The sequence below is a fragment of the Gossypium arboreum genome, chromosome 9 (genome assembly GCF_025698485.1).
Source record: "Gossypium arboreum isolate Shixiya-1 chromosome 9, ASM2569848v2, whole genome shotgun sequence".
NCBI classification, from domain to species: Eukaryota; Viridiplantae; Streptophyta; class Magnoliopsida; order Malvales; family Malvaceae; genus Gossypium; species Gossypium arboreum.
The window spans coordinates 11632589-11653011 of record NC_069078.1 but is presented as its reverse complement, the minus strand read 5'-3'; the positions used below and the strand labels follow the sequence as shown (position 1 = coordinate 11653011).

The following is a 20423-nucleotide window of genomic DNA, read 5'->3' as shown; positions in this document are numbered from 1 at the left end:
TTTAAGGAAAGCATATGATCCATAATATTTACTTGATATCCTTTTTCTAGAAGCTTTCCTATACTAATGATGTTGTTTTTTTCAAAGTTGGCATGTAATAAACATCTAATATGTACTTCTTCTCTCTATTCTTTTGTGTACCTGTAACTTTTCATTTACCTATGATCATGGTGTACAATTCATCTCCAAATGTTACTTGTCCATGAATATTATCGTCTAACTCTAAAAATAAGTCTTTTGGCCACACATGAGATTACTGGCACAATTATCAAGATACCAAATAGTTTTATTTGATTTTCACTTTCTTACAAGTGATGAATATACTAGATTCTGTGTTTTCTTCTTCTTTCACTGTTGCTACATGATTTCTCTCCTCCATCTTGGGAGTTGGTCTACAATCATAACTAAAATGACCATATTTATCACAATTATAACATTGTATCTGATATTTATTTCCTTATTGAAATCTACCTCTACCTCTACCTCAACCTTGGCCTCAGCCTCGAACTCATCATCCATGAATAGATCTGTAATACTCTTCACTTGTTTGGCCACTACCGTATGATTGATTGCCTCGTCCACATGTTCCTCGTCCACCTCTATTTCCACCTTTATATCCTTCACGATTACTTGTACCTTGACCAAAACTATGGCTACTCCACTTTTATTGAAGCACAACTTGCTTTGCAAGACTCGCTCCAAATTTCCAGTACCATCATTTTTCTTTATTTTATACTCATGAGTTTGGAGGGAACCCACACGTTCTTGGATTGATATTTGTGATAGATCTTTTTATTCTTCAATGGCAACAACCACATAATCAAATTTGTGTGTTAATGACCGCAAAAATTTTTTTATTACTCTTATGTCATTAAAAGTTTATCCATTCCTTTTCATTTCATTTACCACCACTTTCACTTAGGTGACATTATCATCAACAATTTTTGAAACTTTCATTTTCAACATCTCAAATTCGACTCTAAGGGTTTGTAAGTGTACCTTTTTTTTCTTTTTCGCTCGAAGGGATTTTTGCAAAATCCCCCATCCTTCCTTTGATATCTTATCGTTTGAAATTTTTTCAAAGGTTGATTCATCAACACTTTGAAAAATAAAGAAAAATGCTCTCTTATCTTTTTTACGAACTTCTTTCAATGCTCTCTTTTCTTCATTTGTCAAAACCACTTCGGCAACTACATTTTTAGGCCCGAAATATCCTTCTTCAACAACATCCCAAAAATCTTGAGAATTGAGCACACCCTTCATTTGAATGCTCCAATTTCCATAATTTGTCTTTGTTGATTTCAGGATTTACGGTTGAATCATGTTTCCTATTGTGACGTGGACACGAACCTAACTCGAATACCACTTGTTGGAAGCGTATGGACAATTAATATCTGAAAAATAATTTTACTACACACAAATATTACACAATAAAAATAATATTTTTTCTCTCTATACTAGTTGCTGCTAGTTTTCTATCTTACACGTCTTCTTTTTCCTTCTTCTTTTACTCACACTACTTATTCTCTCTATACTATGCTTACATATTTATAGGCTTGGTTAAACTGTCTTAGATGTTTTGATTTGTTGTTAAACTTATCCATTTCTTATGGATAAATATGCTTAAACTTATGCCAGATTCATAATTAGTGAACTAATCAAAGATAAGGTTACTAGCTTGTAAGCCATAATTACCCATCATCTTTATTCTTCAGTATTTTAGGAAACTTCCAGAAAATTTATCATTATTTTTATCTAAGTCCTTATGTAATCATCACCAACCTGCCACGTTACTAAGCCAAATTGTACGACAACTCTTGGCTTCAAGCTTTGTTGGTTTTAAGAAGTTAAAAAAGCTTCGAAAAGTTAATTTGACTTCTAACATATAGTAAAAAGAAAATAGCATTAACTGATTATATATACATGGTGGTAGCATGCGTTGGTTTTTGGAGAAAGTTCAATCAATTTTTTTCTTCTTTTCTGAAAGTAAAGTACAACTAAGCTATAAAGTTGAATCAATCATTTGAAATTCCCTAAGTGGAGCTTTTTCATGGCCCTTCATCTCCTAACTGTATTTCCTAGCAGCAGTTTCATCAGATTGCATAGGATAGGCACCTTCAATAGATCAAATGTCAACAACTTGAGTGTCGTTCAAGCCTTCAAATCTATTGCTACAGCTAATGGTTCGAATCAAAAAATTGTTAGACAGTCTACTAATTACCATCCTCCTATTTGGGAGTACGATTATATTCAGTCGATCAAGAGCGACTCTCTGGTATATTTATATTATTTACGTTGCTTCTTGTTGTAATAAGTAGTTAAAACAAAGAAATGAACATTTGAACACTAATTACTTTGAAGTTACAAACATTATATTTTATGCAAGATGAGAATATATTTACTACCATCCAGGGGGAATCATTTAATGAACAAGTAATCATACTTGTAGGCGAAGCGAGAATGATGAAAAAGTTATGGACTCTTTAGAGAAGCTTGAGTTGATCGATATTGTTAATATCTCTAGTAAGATTGAAAAATGTTCTCAGAAATTGAATTGATTATTGTTATTATTGAATCTGTACAATCAATAGTATTTATAAATGTTGTATGAGTAACTACTGCTAACAACTTAGTTAACTGCATAACAACTTGTGTATAACGGACTAACAGGCTAACAAAGGACTAACAGAGTGCCTTCCTTAGACTCCTAACATTCTCTCGTCTTCTCCACAAGTAAAATCTAAAGAAAATTATCAAATTACACAAAGGACGAAACAGATAGAGGTTTGGTGAGGATGCCAGCGACATTATCACACGTTGGGACCTCACCAACAAAAAGTGAGCCATTAGCAACATTTTTGTAGACAAAGAAGAGGTCGAGCTCAACATGTTTAAACTTGGAGTGGAGAATAGGATTGGCTACGATAGCAACGACACTAGAATTGCCACACCAAATAGGGGGTAGATCGGCAGAACACAAGCGTAGTTTTGTAGCAACGAGAGTAACCAAGTAACATCATTGATAGCAGCGATAAGACTCCGATATTCAGGTTTAGCCATAGACTGAGACACTACTTGTTATTTCCTTGAGAACCATGAGACTGGTGTATGTCCAAAGCACATGCAATACCCTGCCGTTTACCAATGATTGTCAAAATCTAATCCCCACTTGGCATTGACATAACCACTAATGAAAATCTATCAAACAGGCGAAAAACTAGCCGATAATCAAAAGTGACATGTAAATAACATAAAATCTACTTTAACGCAACTAGATGCACAGTAGTTGGAACATGCATGAATTTACAAACACGATTTACGGCGTAGGCAATATCAAGTCAAGTCAAAACTATATATTGTAAAGCACCGACAAGGCTCTTATATTCAGTAGGATCACTTCCTTTCATAAAACAGAAGAACTGATCATTGGTGTGTGAACACTTTTTGCATTAGCCAAGCCACTTTTTTCAAGAAGTTCTCGAATGTACTTACATTGACATAGATTTAGACATCCAGTGAAGGACCGTGTAACTTCAACACCGAGAAAGTAATAGAGGTCACCAATGTCTTTAAGCAAAAATTCATTATGTAATTGTTGAACAAAAACATCAATGCTATCTGGTAGACTTCCAGTAACAATAATGTCATCCACATAAACCAAAACATACAAAGTGGAGGAGGCGTGACACGAACAAATAGAGAGGCATCAGATTTGGACAAGAAAAGACCAGCAGAGAGAAGGAAACATTTTAGTTTATTGAACCAAGCACGTAGAGTTTGACGTAGTCCATAAAAAGCTTTGGTCAGACGACACACCAAGTGCTCACCATGTGGACCATATTTAACATATCTTAGAGGCTACTGCATAAACACCTCGTTAGTGAGATCTCCATTTAAAAAGGCATTATTAACAACAACTTGACGAAGTTGCCATCCTTTGGAGACAACAACAGATAATATGGTTCGAATAGTATCAGGTTTAACCACAAGATTAAACGTCTCCTTGAAATTACATTAGGGAACATGAGAACAACCTTTCACCACCAACCGGGCCTTACTAAAAGCAATAGTCCCATCAGGATTTTTCTTAACCTTAAATAACCACTTACATACAATAACCTTCCGACCAGGTGGCAAGGGAACAATATCCCAGGTAGAGTTGTGAATGAGAGCATCATATTTAGCTTGAGCGGCTAGATGCCATTCCTTACTAGAAAACGCCTCATCAATCGTGTGGGGTTCACAATTAGGAGCTTCAACAGAGAGAGCCTTAGGTTTAAAAACGCTGTCCTTAGATCTCGTAACCATGGAATGTAACGCCCCAATTTTCGGGAATTCTGTTTATGCTGGCAAAGATTTAAAATTTCTGTGTTCTGTCTATTTGGCGTAGGTTTACTTATGTTAGTGGGCCTCTAGAAGGCCCAAGCTTAAGTTAAAACTCGGTAATTTTAGTTCATTTTAGCTCCGAAAGAAAAAGGGGTTCTGGGTAACTGGTTTTTAAGTATTAATTGGGAAAAATAAAACACAAAGAAGCAGGTGGAAAAGTGGCATGTGACGCCACTGGGAAGGCTATAAAAGTGGCGTGTGGATGCTAGGGAGAACCAAGGTTCAAGTCACAATGGGAGCATATTAAGGGAATTATTTTTATGTTTAGAAAGGGTAAGTAATGGAACTCAAGTAAAAGACTGTCAGGAGGAGTTTGAGTTGCTCAGAGGATTGAGTAAGGAGGGGATAAGGGAGAGGATTTAGGAGTTGATTAGGGAGAGCTGTGTTGGCCGCATGGTGGACTCTTGAGGAGCAAGAGTTGGGCGGCCAAAGGTTTTCTTTAGGGGGCAAGTTTCGGCTAGGACAAATGCTAAGTATAAATTCGGCATTAGGGGTAAGTTGTGCCGTTTCCGGACCATTCTTCCTTTTTCTTCTTTCTTTTCTTCTTTTTCTCTCTTCATCAACTTCTTTTCTTCTTGTTGTCTGCCGAATCTCTCTACCATTCTGCTCATCTTCATTTTTATCAGTTGTTTTTAAGCCTATAGTCGATTACCTCAAAAAAGTCGAAATCCTGAAAGCCTAATTTCTTTTCTGTTGTTTTCTTCTAGTCAAAACCCTCTTATTTTCCCTCATCTTCTTGACCAATTCTCTAGTCCTCTGAACCCCAAGTTTCTGTTGACAAAGCCACTACAAAACCCTCATCTTTTCTTTACTGTTACAAAAATCCGAAAACGCAAAGCCATAGGGACATAGCCGAATTTTAAGATCACTAAAGGCTCGACTTTTATTATCATTTAAGGGGTTAGATCTACATCATAATCGAGTAGGAGTTAATTGGAATCATTGACTGAAGGAACCGGTGGTAAGTTTTTGAACTTAATCTTTATTTCGGGTTTTAGAAAAGCTGAAACCCCTAAAGGTTAGGGAGGCTGTCGATTTGGGCTTGTAGTTCTAAGGGTTGTTATAACTATTTTATTTTGATAATAGTGGGATCTAGAGGCTTCTGATCGAAGGCTTGGACAAGTGGAACGACTGGATCTAGACATAATCGCTAACTTCGGCAAAGGTAGGATCGCTAGTGCCTAAGGTGCTTTTGGCTGAATGTGGTAAGGGGTTAATACGTAGTTCGCTTTTGATAGTTAGATTAATGTGTTAGTAATCCAATTGTAGGCAGTTCGTGTATGGATCTCGTCAGCATATCATCGCAAACAGGTGTGTAACTAACACCCTCTTATAGACTAGATCGGCAAAAGCCAAAAAGCCGAAATGCCGAAAAGCCGGTATCTTGAGAACTTGCGAGTGTGCGAATGCTCATGAGATTAATAGTTGATGTATGTGGTAAGTTAAAGTGATAAGATTGCAAAGTGCACAATTCCATGCATTTCGATGTTCTTGGGCCTAATGGGCCAAAATCAGGATAGTGGGCCAATGGGCCCAATACGGTAAGAAAACGCGGTAAGTGTTTCTGGTCGTACGTAAATGGCTATGTTATGCATGAAAACCTTAAGAATAATGAAATTACTTAAATACCCCTATGTATGGAAATTACTGATATACCCTTAGGTGCAAAATTACCATTATACCCCTAGGGTTACTTTTGACTGAAAAGCAGGATGATTTCATTCTGTATGATGTATGCCAGGATTGTATATCTGTTGCATAGGGACATGGGTTATATTATGGAGGAAGCGTCCTGGTGGCTATGCCACAATTATCTGATCTGGTGGCTTTGCCACATATATCTATTCTGGTGGCTCTGCCACAATTATCTGTATCTGGTGACTCTGTCACATTATCTGTTCTGGCAGTCATTCTGCATATTTCTGTTGCGTGTAGCGGTTGGGTGGGTCGAGTAGTCTCCCCACATGGTGAAAGGTTGGTATGGGGGTGCATGTGGTTGGATATGGGTTGGGTTTTGCATAAACATGTGCTATCTTACGTTACATTATGGGCCTATAGGCTTTATTCTCATTGCATTGCGGGCTAAGGCCAACTTATTCATTCTTTGTGGTTTGAACGGATATAGGCTATGGTTGGGTTAATTTACACACTGAGTTTCCCCAAACTCACCCCTTTATTTTCATCCACGCAGGTAATCCCCAACCATAGTGGGCTTGGAGCGGTGAGGGATTCGGAGTGGCCACACGTTCTGTAAGTTTGATTTTCTTCTGGTGAACTGGACATTCTTTTATTTACGTTTAAGGTTTTGGGTTTTTTTTTATGTAATAAGGCCGCTTAATTATTCTTTTTGTTGATGGTTTTAATATATTTTATTAGGATAGGTATCACTTATGCTTAACTATTTAAATTGGATAGTTTTAAGGCGCGTTTTCAAAAACAGTAATTGATTTCAAAACAACACGACAACAAGCAAAGCTTCCGCAATGAAAATATTTTCCAAAATTAATCACTTTTCCTAAAAAGGACTTAATCAAATTGGTTTCCTGAAAATATACATGACGTTGAGGTGTGGCAATGGCGGTGTACATGTCTAGGATTGGATCCGAAGGGAGCTTGGTACTTAAGCAGTCTGATGAACTCACCTCCTCTTTTTCCGGTTTCCTACCTGGTGCACAGCTTCCATTCACCTTAACCTACAATGAGATTATATCTTTTAAAACACTAAGTAAGTTTTTCTAGATCAACAACATAAAATGATTTGAACGTTTTTCTAGATAAACAACATAAAATGGTTTGAACGCTTCGACGTGGCACGACGGATTCGGCCATAACGGCTAGGCCTGGTTTGGGGTGTTACATGGAATATGTATTTCCCATATGCAGAGGAATAGTCAGAAGATCAGAAGAAATAGAGGATGACATAAAAGGAGTGGGGCCCATGGGCAAGGAATCAGAGATATCTTAAGAGTGTAACGAAACAGATGGAGCGAAAGATGGATCAGAAGCTGGAGGCGATGCCAAAATAGGTCGTGTGATCAAATATTTAGTAGATCAAATACCCTAAGAATGTGCATGGATGAGAGCAAAAATCCAATTTATGGGAAAGGAATGGCCGTAAGTATGGAAAGTAACAACACTCGAACACACATAAATGATCATATGCGGGATCCTGGCCATAAAGAACTTTAAAAAGATATTTCCCTTTCAAAACGAATGCAGGAAGACAATTAATAAGGTGAATGGCACAACAAAACGCATAGCCCCAAAAACCCATAGTAAAATTTGCCTAAGCTAACAGAGTAAGGCCTATATCAACAATGTGTCGATGTTTACGTTTAGCCACCCCATTCTATTTGGATCTATGTAGACAGGATACCCGCTGAATAATTCCATTTTTGGCCAATACAACCTTAAACGTATGAAACTCACTGCCCCAATCACTCTAAAACTATTTAATATCTCTCTCAAACTGTGTTTTGACTATCTGCTAAAACTGAATAAAGCAATCCACAGTCTGAGACTTACACTGAATAAGATAGAGCCAAGTATAGTGAGTACACATGTCAGTAAATGAAACATAGTACCAATGTTTGTCACAAGCAACAGACCCAGGTCCTAATAAATTGGAGACAACCAAAGCAAACGATTCATTATATTAGTGGTAGAATGAGGGAAATGCAATTTATGAAACTTCCTCTTTTGGAAAGCAATACAAACAGTAATAAGACAAGAGTTATTTGATACAATCTGACACTTATCTAAAAAAGACTTAACCACATGAGAAGAGGGGTGACCAAGTCTTCAATGCCACAAAGTAAAAATATCACAGTTGTCAGTAGAGGACTGAAGGCCAGTTTCTGAAGCAGAAGGAACTACAGCAGAATGAGCAGAATCAATCAGAGAGAATTAATAGATCCCATTACGAATGTGGCATCGTAGCAAAACTTCTTAAGTCTTGATGTCTTTAATAACACAATAAGACGGATGAAATTCAAAAAACACGATATTTTCAGTTACAAACTAAGAAACAGACATGAGATTCTTCCGTATATTTGACACACACAAAACATTAGACAAATAGAGTAGCTTAGTCTTTGTGGGTAAAATAGAATTACCAACACTTGAAATTTTGGTGGGAGTCCCATCACCCATGAAGAGAGGAGAGATACCTGAGTATGGTGTGAACTTATTCAGAGTAGAGGCTTCTCGATAAACATGATGCATAGCCCCTGAATCTGGATACCAAGATGACGCTCCTATAAGCATAAGAATATATGAGTCATCCTCATCAAAATTAGACCCAAAGTGAGTTGCATTAGCATTGGACCCAATAGAATTTAAGAAATTAGACGCATGAAAGTCGAGAACACAAGGCAACCCAACACAAGGTGGCACCGAAATAAGATGAACACGAGCACAAGGTTTTGTCATCCAGGGAATACGCGGAACAGAATTCGGTCTAGAATCACCACCACTGATAAGCCAGAGTCCCTGTCCATGATCAAAAGAGCCTTCAAATCGAACACAATTTGAAATCGACCTACTAGGATGTACACTATTAGATGGTCCATTAGGAGGAAAAATTCCCCCAAAATTGTGGCCGGCAGCATTCGGCCCAGCAGCAGGCATGAGCGATCCAATAGCATTCATGAGTGGCCCAGCAACATTCGGCACAAGTGAAGGACCATGCATAATCGGTCCAACATTAGGCCTGTCTGAAGTCCCAAAGTCATGGCCTACCCCATTATCATATGCGACAAAAAGGTGAGGGGCAACCCTAGGTTGTGATATATGCGGAGGAGTCACAACTATCATCAAGCCGCCCCACCAGCCTCTAAGGAGAAATGTTTGTAGTGCGACGAGGAGAAACCAGTATCCTATCATGAGAATGGCACCTGGCAACTAGCAGGTGGTGCGTCGGATGGTTCACTATAAACACCAAAACCAACAACTCTCAAACTTGGATCAGCAAAGGAATATGACAATGAAGACTGCGCCACCGACACCGGACAACTATAGTCACGATTAAAGCGATAGTAGCACCATTGAGCCAAATGGCCAAATCGACCATAGATCTGACATTGGACGTGAGAACGAAAGCCTCTCTCACAACCAGTGGGGGACGACCGCCACGCACAGCATCTACCACCATCGAAGACAGAACCGCCTCTACGAAATGCATATGAATCGACACCTCTTGCACCGCTCGAGCCTGACGACTCTCATACTCCTTAAGAACATCAACGAGCTGTTTTAAGGTCAAAGGCTTTGACGAAAAAGACATAAGGGTGAGCACTACATCAAAATCCAATAGCAAGTCTGCAAGTACAATCTCCACCTTTTTCATTTCTAAAATTTGAGATCCAAAAGCATCAAGTAAGGCACATGTATTCTAGATCTTAGTAATGTATTCTTTGATTGACATTGCACCTTCTTAGTTGAGTGTAACTCATGACGGATGCGAGAGATCTTGGCTCCAATAACGGCGGTAAAGAGATGAGTAACAATTGTCCAGACATCACAAGCCGTGTTAGCATCTGTGAAAAAAGATAACAGAGAAGAGATAATAGTAGAGAGAAGCCAAGAAACAAAGAACTTATCTTGTTGAAATACGATGAAGCATCAAGATTCAAAACTAAAGATCTGTCCGATGACTGCAAGAATCTTGGCGAAGCAGATAGTGTCCTTCTAAAGAACTATTCAAATTATATCCTTCAGTAATCAAACGAAAACGCTGCTACCATTGAATGAAGTTACTGTCATCCAGCTTAATAGTGTCGTTACAAAGGAAGGATTGAACTAGTTGTACACCAGTGAACGATGAGCAGCTATGAGTAGCAGTGGTAGAATCAATTGAGGCAAAGGTGGCCATAGAAGCACAATACACAGGTCTCCAGAAGTTAGGCTCTAATATCATGTTAATATCTCTAGTAAGATTGAAAAGTATTCTCAAAAATTGAATTGATTATTGTTATTTTTGAATCTATACAATCAATAGTATTTATCAGTCTTGTATGAGTAACTACTACTAATAACTTAGTTAACTGAATAACAACTTGTGTATAACAGACTAACAGACTAACAGAGGACTAACGAGTGCCTTCATTCCTAACAGATACCTTGCAGAGGCTCGGTTTATCTTATCATTTTCAGGATGAAACCAAGAGGTTTTTGGAGGATATCCATATAAGGGCTGATCAGAGCAAAGCTTTATGGAAGGAAGGAAATTTATATGCTACAGCACTTGAATTTAGACTTCTAAGGTAGCATGGTTATAATTTAACTCAAGGTAAAAAGTGCAGAGATTTTATATAAAACAAACAGCAGTAAAAATAGTAATAGTAATAAACATATAAAATTTGTTATACGTGTAGAGGTTTTCTCCGGTTTTATGGATAAGATAGGGAATTTCAAGTCGAGTCTTTGTGAGGACTACAAAGGGCTTCTAAACTTGTATGAAGCTTCACATCTTTCCATGAAGGATGAAGGTATTTTAGACACTACAAGGCATTTCGTAGCTCAACAGGTTCAACAATATCTAAAGGAAAAGAAAATAGATGAATATGTTAGGATGCTAGTGAAGCATGTGTTGGAACTTCCTCTGCATTGGAGGGTGTCAAGATTGGAAGCCAAGTGGTTTATAGATGTGTACGAGACAACAGAGAAAATAAATCCTATTCTTTTAGAGCTCGCTAAATTGGATTTTAATATTGTGCAAGCAGTATACCAGGATGATCTAATATATGTTTTTGAGTAAGTGCATCCATGGTCTAACAAAGAATGGAATTTTATTAATTAAATACACACACACACATATATATATATATATATATATTATCTAATCTTTTGAGATGAAACGAATGTGCAGGTGGTGGAGGGATATAGGTCTGAGAGAAAAGCTACCATTTGCAAAAGACCTGTTGATGGAAAACTTTCTATGGACAGTGGGCATTGCATTTGATCCTCATTTTGGGAACCTTAGAAGAACTCTAACAAAGGTTATTGTATTAATAAAAAGTATTGATGATGTGTATGGTACATTGGATGAATTTTCTAAAGTTTAATATTTTTTTCCCCCACTTTAGTAATTGCATAAAGTTGGTATCTAAAAGTCCAAATCTGAAATAATTATAGATAAGAACTTTTAAGTTGTGTTTAATATTTTAGATAGGATACAAATTCAATGGAGCTTCTCCCAGAATATGTGAACATATGTTTCTTTGCTCTTTGCAACTCCAGAACGAAATAGCATTTAATAATCTCAAGGAACATGGATTTTATACCATTTCTTTCTTGAAGAAAGCAGTACTAAGTTCAGATCTTTATTTTGATCCATAAATATTTTCCTTTAATTTTACATATTAAAATAAAGTTATTATTTATTTAGTGGGAAGAGTTATGCAAAGCTTACTTAGTGGAGGCAAATCAAAAAATGCCATTGAAATCTCAAAAGAATGGATGAAAATAAGATTGATCTATGCTGTGTTTGTACCAAATAAAATCTATTCCGATTCCCTTAGTACTATCACATAGTTTGTCCTCATCAAATATAACAACAAAGGAGTGCTTGGAGTACTAGAAGGAAGATTCCAATATAATTTATTGCTCGGCCATAAATACACTATGCCGTTGAACTGCTATTTGGATTTTGAGATAAGTTAAAGCAACTACTATTTGTTACCATCCCAAGTAACATGGATTCACAAAATACATTTTACACATTATTAGCAATGTGTTTCTTTCTATCCCCACCAACCAAGCAGGGGATTTTGGGATAGGTCAAAGCAACTACTGTTAAAGGTGTAAGTGTAATTCTGATTTTCTTATCATTGTGTTTGTGATGATAGTGTTTTGGCATCAACCCATTGATGGGTTTGCCTGTTGTGATTCTGTGTATAGTACCAAGTGTGTTGATTGTCACGTGTGGTCGAGACGTAGGTTTTGAGATTACCTTCTATTTCTATGTATATCTGTAAATACACTATGCCATTGAACTGCTATTTGGATTTTGTTCTATAAGTCTATTTTCTCCCTTCTCTTCCTATCTTTCTCCACAAATCAAAAAATGCCATTGAAATCTCAAAAGAAGGGATGAAAATAAGATTGATCTATGTTGTGTTTGTACCAAATAGAATCTATTGCGATTCCCTTAGTACTATCACATAGTTTGTCCTCATCAAATCTAACAACAAAGGAGCGCTTGGAGTACTAGAAGAAAGATTCCAATCTAATTTATTGCTCGGCCATAATTTTTTGACTTGCTGATGATCTTGGGACATCAATGGTATGCAATATATATACACTCCTTAGTTCATTTTTTTTGTTTTATTCACACATATAGTACTTGTTCTTCACATGGATTTGGTTGATTAAGATGAACTTAAAAGAGGTGATGTCCTCAAATCAATCCAATGTTACATGCATGAAACTGGTTCTTCTGAAGTGGAAGCTCGTGAGCATGTAAAGAAGTTAATTGGTGCAGTATGGAAAAGGATTAATAGAGAATATCTAATGTCTCAATCCCCCTTTATCTATTCTATTTAAACATATTGCATTGAACGTAGTAAGGAATGCTCAATGCATGTACCAATACAGTGACAACCATGGGATTGAAGATCAAAAGACTAATGATCATGTATTATTATTACTTGTTTCATCTATTCCTTAAAATTGTTATGAAAAACCTAATTGAAAGATGATGTTGCAAGTAATTGTAACAATAATTTCAAGTTTTAGGAAGTGATGAAGGCATGAGGGCTTGGGGAAAAAATTGGGTTTTAGGATCATTGGAATTTGAAAAGAGAAGATTAAATTTGGAGTGTTAGTTAGGTTCTTTGCCCTTTTTTAATAATGTGTTTTGTCTTGAGGTGCTTATTGATAATGGTTTGTTTTATTGATCTTTCTACCGATTATATAGATGTTGAAAGATTTTTAATAAGGACCTAGTTGGAATTGAAGAGAGAAGATTAAATTTAGAGTGTTAGCTAAGTTCTTTACGGTGTTTTTTTTTAATAAGGTCCTTTGTCTGGAGGTGCTTATCAACAATGGTTTGTTTTGTTGATCTTGTTGTCGATGACATAGAAGTCGAGAGACTTTTGATAAGGACTCAGTAGAAATTGAAAAGAGAAGATTAAATTTGGAGTGTTAACTAGGTTCTTTGTGGTCTTTTTTTTTTAATATAGTGTTAACTAGGTTCGATTGCAATTCTGGTATGTATGAGATGGTTGGGGTGTCTTACTACAATGATGGTCTAAGTCTTTGTTTCTGATTGTTGAGTTTGTTGTTTCCATTAAGCTTGGAGGTCTTGTTTTCTGCTTTGAGGTCATTTTGATGTTTGTTTTATGAATTGTGAGGTATTTTCGGGTGTTCTCTTGCTGGGTCTTCAGAAGTATTCGAATATGAGTGTTGTGTTTTTTGAGGCTTTTTTTTCTTTGAATCTCCTTCTTTTCCTATTGTCAAAGCTTTTTTTAATAAAACATTTAATGGCTTAGTAAAAAAAAATCACATTGTCCAATAAATAACAAAGTGTTTTCGGTATATATTGTAATACCAATTATTTGGTCTAGAGGCCTTATTGAATAAAGACTAGTACATTTGTTGTCGGAATGACAACGATCAATCAAACATAGAGTATAAACTTAAACTTGAGTTTTATTCAAAGTATAAATTATTTCAAGCAACTACAAGTCATAACAAACAAAAATCAAGCTCAAATAGGCCTTACAATATTTATTAGGGTCCCAAACTATAACATCTAAAAGTTATGTTTTGATAAATTAGCCAATGTATCGATACATGGTCCTTCGTTTTGAGACACAAAGGTTAAGTCTCGAGACTTGCTTCCCTTGTACCCAATTTTGGCTACAAACTTTGAATGTCTCAAGACAAAGAGTCCATGTCTCAAGACTTAAACATTGAAATGCATGGATCAAAGCAAAATAACAACCATGTTTCAAGGCATATTTGTTCAATATTGAAACTTATGCTTAGAATTGCATACAAATATAGTTCTAAGTTATTCTAACATGCTCTGAAAAGCATTCAAATGTAGTAATCATTAAACCAAACTTATGTCAACAAATTTTGTCATACCAAAATAAGATTAAAACGAGTAAATTTACCTTGAATAGATTGATGGACTAATTCTTGAAAGCACTGACTGTTTCAAAATATAGTTCTAAGTTATTCTAACATCCAAAAGCATTTCAAAAACCAACAAACTTCATTGATTACACCCTCCTTCCTGAAAGATCTTCCACAGATAGATTCAAAGAAACATTTTTTTTCTTCATCTCCTACCCTCCGACTCCTCAGTTCCCTCATGCTCTGTGTCCTCTTTTGATCCTCAGCCACTATCTCCGCCGCGACAGAAAGTACCTGATTTACCATATAAGTTGACTCTCTCCTTCTTATTCCTTCTGATGCAATGAGATGCGCAACCTTGTTAACGTCCCTGTTTGTAAAAAGGAAAACACAAGTCTGGAAACCCAAGCTTAATTTTTTAGAGTCATTTATAAACACAGAAATCTCTGATCTATCCTCCTGCTCCACTTGCAGCTTACATATAACCGTCCGAGAGTCACCCTCGACCTCCACCTCTCTCAAGCCAAGATGTAAACCAAGTTGCAAACCCTGAAGACACGCCACAGCTTCAGCAGCAAAGGCGGATGGTATGTTCGAGTTCATAACTGTTTTAGAAACAATAATCTGTGCTTTATTATTCCGGATAACTAAACCAGAACACGATTCCTTCTTATGTTTATTGAAAGCAGCATCAAAATTAATTTTCAGCCTCATTCCGATTGGAGCAACCTATCCACCCACACAAAGATGTTCACTGACGCTTTCAGCCCATCTAATTCCAGCATAAAATTTTTAACAAAGTCAACAATTTGTGAACCCGTTTTAACTTCACCTTTGTGGATAAATTTATTTCTGGATGTCCAAATCGCCCATAGAGTACATACTATAACTCTGCAAAAAGATTGGAAAATAAGCTTTAACTAGTCCCTAAAATCATTATTTTCTTCCGGAATGGGCCAACTGATGCCGAAATTCTCCCATGTTTCCTTTGCTATAGGACATTCATTGTAACACCCCATACCCGATACCGTTTCCGGAGTCGAACGCGAGGTGCTAACAGACTTAATTACTTTGTTTTCACAGTCCATTTAAAAAAAAATTTCAGACAGGCTGGCTAACTGCGTCACTGTCGTCTTAAAAATCATATCTTGAGTTCCAAAACTCGAAAACTGATTCCGTAAATTTTCCCTGAAAATAGACTCATATATCAATCTGTGGATTTATTTCTAGAATTTTTGGTCAGGCCAATTGGTACAGTTTATTAGTTAAAGTCTCCCCTGATTCTGGGTTCTACTACTCTGACCTTCATGTATTACAACTTGGATATCTCCCTGTACAGAGCTTCAATACTCATGATGTTTTTTCTAATAAAACTACACTCAAAGAGGAATCTATACATATAAGGCATGACTTCAAATTGTCTCTGGATAATTTATGGTAAATTTTCAAAGTTGAAACAGGGGATCCAGAAACAGTTCTGGCCCTGTTTCACGAGAACTTTAATATCTCTTAATATGCTATTCATATGATCATTTCGTTACTTTAATATGAAAATAGATTCATCAAGATTCGATTACATAATTTATTCACTATTTAATTCCATTCCTACAAATTTTAGTGATTTTTCAAATCCACACCACTGCTGCTGTCAGCATCTGTTTTCAAGGTAAACTTTACCTATTTCGTGGTTTCCATGGACCAACTAGAGTTTTGTCATACATAGGTCCACATATGATCATATTTAGCCATTCCAATGGCTGATCATTTGCCCAACACTTCCATTCCAGTCCATAGTCACATCATGAAACCATATATATATACATAAACACAAATGGTCTAATGCCATACTCCACTTCTACGAGCCATTTTCGCATGGTCGTATACACATACATCACAAAAAGTACTTGAAAAACAACAAAGGGTAGTCCTATACACGCCATATCCAGAGTTCAACTAAAAGAGTACCAAAAGGGCTTTGATAGTGTGGATGACTTCGACTTGATGATCCCGAATCCGATAGCTAACGAACAAAATCTAGAAAACAAAGAGCCAAAGCAACGGGTAAGCATTTTAATGCTTAGTAAGTTTCAAGTAATGAAATCGGCTTTGACTAAAGTATTACGTTCACATAGCTAAATGAATCACGTTATTAATACACATTCTCATAATCATACTTACTTCACACTTCATCAACATATACACACACAAGGTATCAACCTATCTAAGAGCCGAAAGTTCGTTAGTCGATTGAACGAATACTATTTCAAACGAACCGACTTTTCCGAGGCACATGCAAACATACCTTATCGTTTGGGTTTTTTGAGCGTATTAATTGAATTTATTACAGCACAAAACGCTCACCTTCAAACCAAGTTTCTTCAGAATTTAGCCGGATATAACCACAAGCACAATTGCCTTCGGGTCTTAACCCGGGTATAGCAACTCACACAAATGCCTTCGGGTCTTAGCCCGGATATAACAACTCTCACAAATGCCTTCGGGTCTTAGCCCGGATATAACAACTCGCACAAATGCCTTCGGGTCTTAGCCCGGATATAATCACTAGCATAAATGCCTTCGAGACTTAGCCTGGGTGTCATTCAAATGCTCATGCACACATATATCAATAATCACGACACATCCATATTTCATTTTCGTTACTAAGGCTCAAACACAAAACATTTATCAAACCTTTCCAATTTCGGCTCAATAGCCACACACAAAGAGCATGATTTCAATTGACTTTACAACGTAGTCCCTACGCACATTCGGCTATCCGCCATAATATGACAAATCATTTCAATATAATTCAAGTAGGGCCATTACTCGAAGACTTACCTCGGATGTTGTCGAACGATTTCGACGGCTATTCGATCACTTTTTCCTTCCCTTTATCCAACTTTGGTCCTCTAAGCTCTTGAGCTAATTCAAACAAATTTACTTCTCAATCAAACACATACATACGGCTACCATATACAATTCAAAAACCAATTCATTCGTATCATTTGTCCATATTTTAGCTTTTAGCATATTTGGTCATTAGAGCGACCTATTTAATCTTCCAAGCATTCATTTCAAATTTTAATTAAACAATATCGAATGCCATTAAATTACTAATGCTACACACAAACATATGCATAAAATTCATCCATACATAACCTATTGCTCATTCGGTCATTCATCTCTCAAACTTATCAAAGCTTCATATCAAACCTCCCTAGCCGATTATACGTATAAGCACATAATGCGCATTTAGCATTTTATTTACTTCATGATACATTCGGCCTTGGCATAATTTCATTAAAAAATCCCTATTAGCCACTTCACCAATCAATCATATCATCCCTAGCCGAATACACATTTTTTTTTTCATTCATCCTTAACAAAATCTTACCTAAATTCACATTCGGCAACTACACATACACAAGCTGATTTTCTTCCTATCATCCAATTTAACATGAATCACAAACCTAAACCCTCAATAGCTACTATGGCCGAAAGTCCTAGTCATGCCAAAATCAAAATTCCTAGCATGGGCTACCTAAAGAACTTGATAACTAGTTCAAATCTCAAACCATCTAACATACTTATCAAGTGTATACAACATTACCACCATTTTATCTCTTATCAAGTGTATACAACATTACCACCATTTTATCTCAAGTCATACTCATAAGCACATCCATCCAAACACATTCATACTTAAACATCATTCCGGCTTAACACCCATATCACATTTACTCATTAAAACATGAAGAAGGAAATCAAATTTCTTCACTAACAACCATGGCCGAATGCTTCATTCACCACCCAAGTCCAAAATTTTAACATAGGCTAATTAAAGAACTTAGTAATTAACTTAAATTAAGCTAAAATTCCAAAATCTAACATGAATTACTAACCTTGTTTTGAGCTTAAGACAACCGAATGCTATATCCCTTTCTTCCTTTAAGTTTCGGCCAAGCTAGAACCAAGGATACAAGCTTTGTTTTCATTACCCTTTTCTTTTTCTTTCTTTTATTTATTTCCTTTCTTTTGCATAAAATAATAGTCATTTAATTAAGATTTAATACATATTATATATATGACCATCATGGCCGCCACCACTTAAAAAAGAAGGATATTTGACATGCAAAACCATTGTTTTGCATGCATGATTCAATTAGCCATCACACATTTCCTATCCTACTTTCAAAGTTTACTACTAGGTCCTTTTAGTGAAATTCACATTTATAACTCTAAATCAAAACATCAAAATGTCACACATGAATTAACACATATTATAGGCATCAAAATGAATATTAAATTATTTTTATGCCTCGGTTTTGTGGTCCCGAAACCACATTCCGACTAGGGTCGTTTTAAAGGTCATCACAACTCTCCCCTCTTTAGAAATTTTCGTCCCCAAAATCTTACCGTAAATAGGTTTGGGTATCGCTCTTTCATAGAGTTCTCGGGTTCCCAAGTAGCTTCTTCCATCCCGTGTTTGAGCCATAACACTTTCACTAATGGAACCCTTTTGTTTCACAACTCTTTCACTTCACGAGCTAGGATACGATTCGGTTCTTCTTCATAACTCATATCGGGTTGAATTCCAACCTCGATGGATTAATTATGTGCGATGGATCGATCAGAACGTCAAGCATCGAAACATGAAAGACGTCGTGAATCTTTTCAAGTTCGGAGGCAAAATCAATCGATATGCAATCGGACCGACTCGTTCGGATACTTCATATGGCCCGATGAACCTCGGACTCAATTTGCCTTTACGACCAAATCGAGTATCTTTTTCCAAGGCGAAACTTTAAGAAACACTTTATCTCCCACGATACTCAATGTCTTTTCGTTTCAGATCCGCGTCGACTTCGACGATTGAGGCTATCTTCGACTTTCATGGATTACTTTTACTTTCTGTCAAAGATCTTTAATCAAATCCACTCAAAATTTTTCTTTCATCGAGCTCGGTCCAAAACAATGGTGTACAGCATTTACGCCCGCACAAAGCCTCGTAAGGTGCCATCTTAATACTTGATTGAAAACTATTGTTGTGCGAATTCAATCAAAGGTAAATATCGTTCCCATGAACCATTAAACTCAAGGACGCAACATCTCAACATATCCTCAAGTATCCGAATTACCCGCCAGATTGACCATCGGTTTGTGGATGAAAAGCAAGTAAAATGCAGCTTCGGTACCCAAAGCTTCTTACAATTTCTTCCAAAATCGCGAGGTGAATCTCGGATCTCTATCCGACACAACAAATCGGTACCCGTGTAATCTCACAACTCGAGAAACGCATAATTCAGCTAGTTTATCCAATGAAAAATCCGTACACACGGGATAAAGTGAGCCGACTTAGTCGGTCTATCAACAACAACCCAAATCGCATCCTTCTTACTTGTCGACAATGGCGGTCCGGACACAAAGTCCATTGTGACTCGATCCCATTTCCACTCGGGTATCGTGATCGGTGAAGTAATCTCAAGGCACTTGATGTTCCGCTTTCACTTGTTGACATATTAAACATCTCAAACAAAGTCGAGATGTCTCGCTTCATACCATGCCACCAAAATCGACGTTTCAAATCGTTGTACATTTTCGTACTCCCCAGGTGAATTGACATTCGGCTACAATGGGCTTCGTTCAGAATCATCGAAATGAGTTCCGAATTCCTTGGAACACACAAACGACTTCTGAACCTCAAACAATCATCATCATCAATTTGAAACTCCGATTCCTTGTTCGGAACACACTCAGCCCATTTTGCAACCAATTCATCATCGACTTTCTGAGCTTCACGAATTTGATGAATCAATAATGGTTTGGCTTTTAATTCACTACTAACACATTGTCGGGTAGAATGCATAAGTGTACATTCATCGCCATAAAGCAAACAAAGGATTTCGGCTTAAGGCGTCCGCAACCACATTAGCCTTTCCCGGGTGATAATTAAT

General features: G+C 36.8%; 1 pseudogene; it reads left to right on the top strand.

The window, feature by feature from the left end:
• Positions 1–2050: 2050 nt before the first annotated feature.
• LOC108451751 (terpene synthase 10-like) lies at positions 2051–13054 on the top strand (annotated as a pseudogene).
• The last annotated feature ends 7369 nt before the right edge of the window (positions 13055–20423 follow it).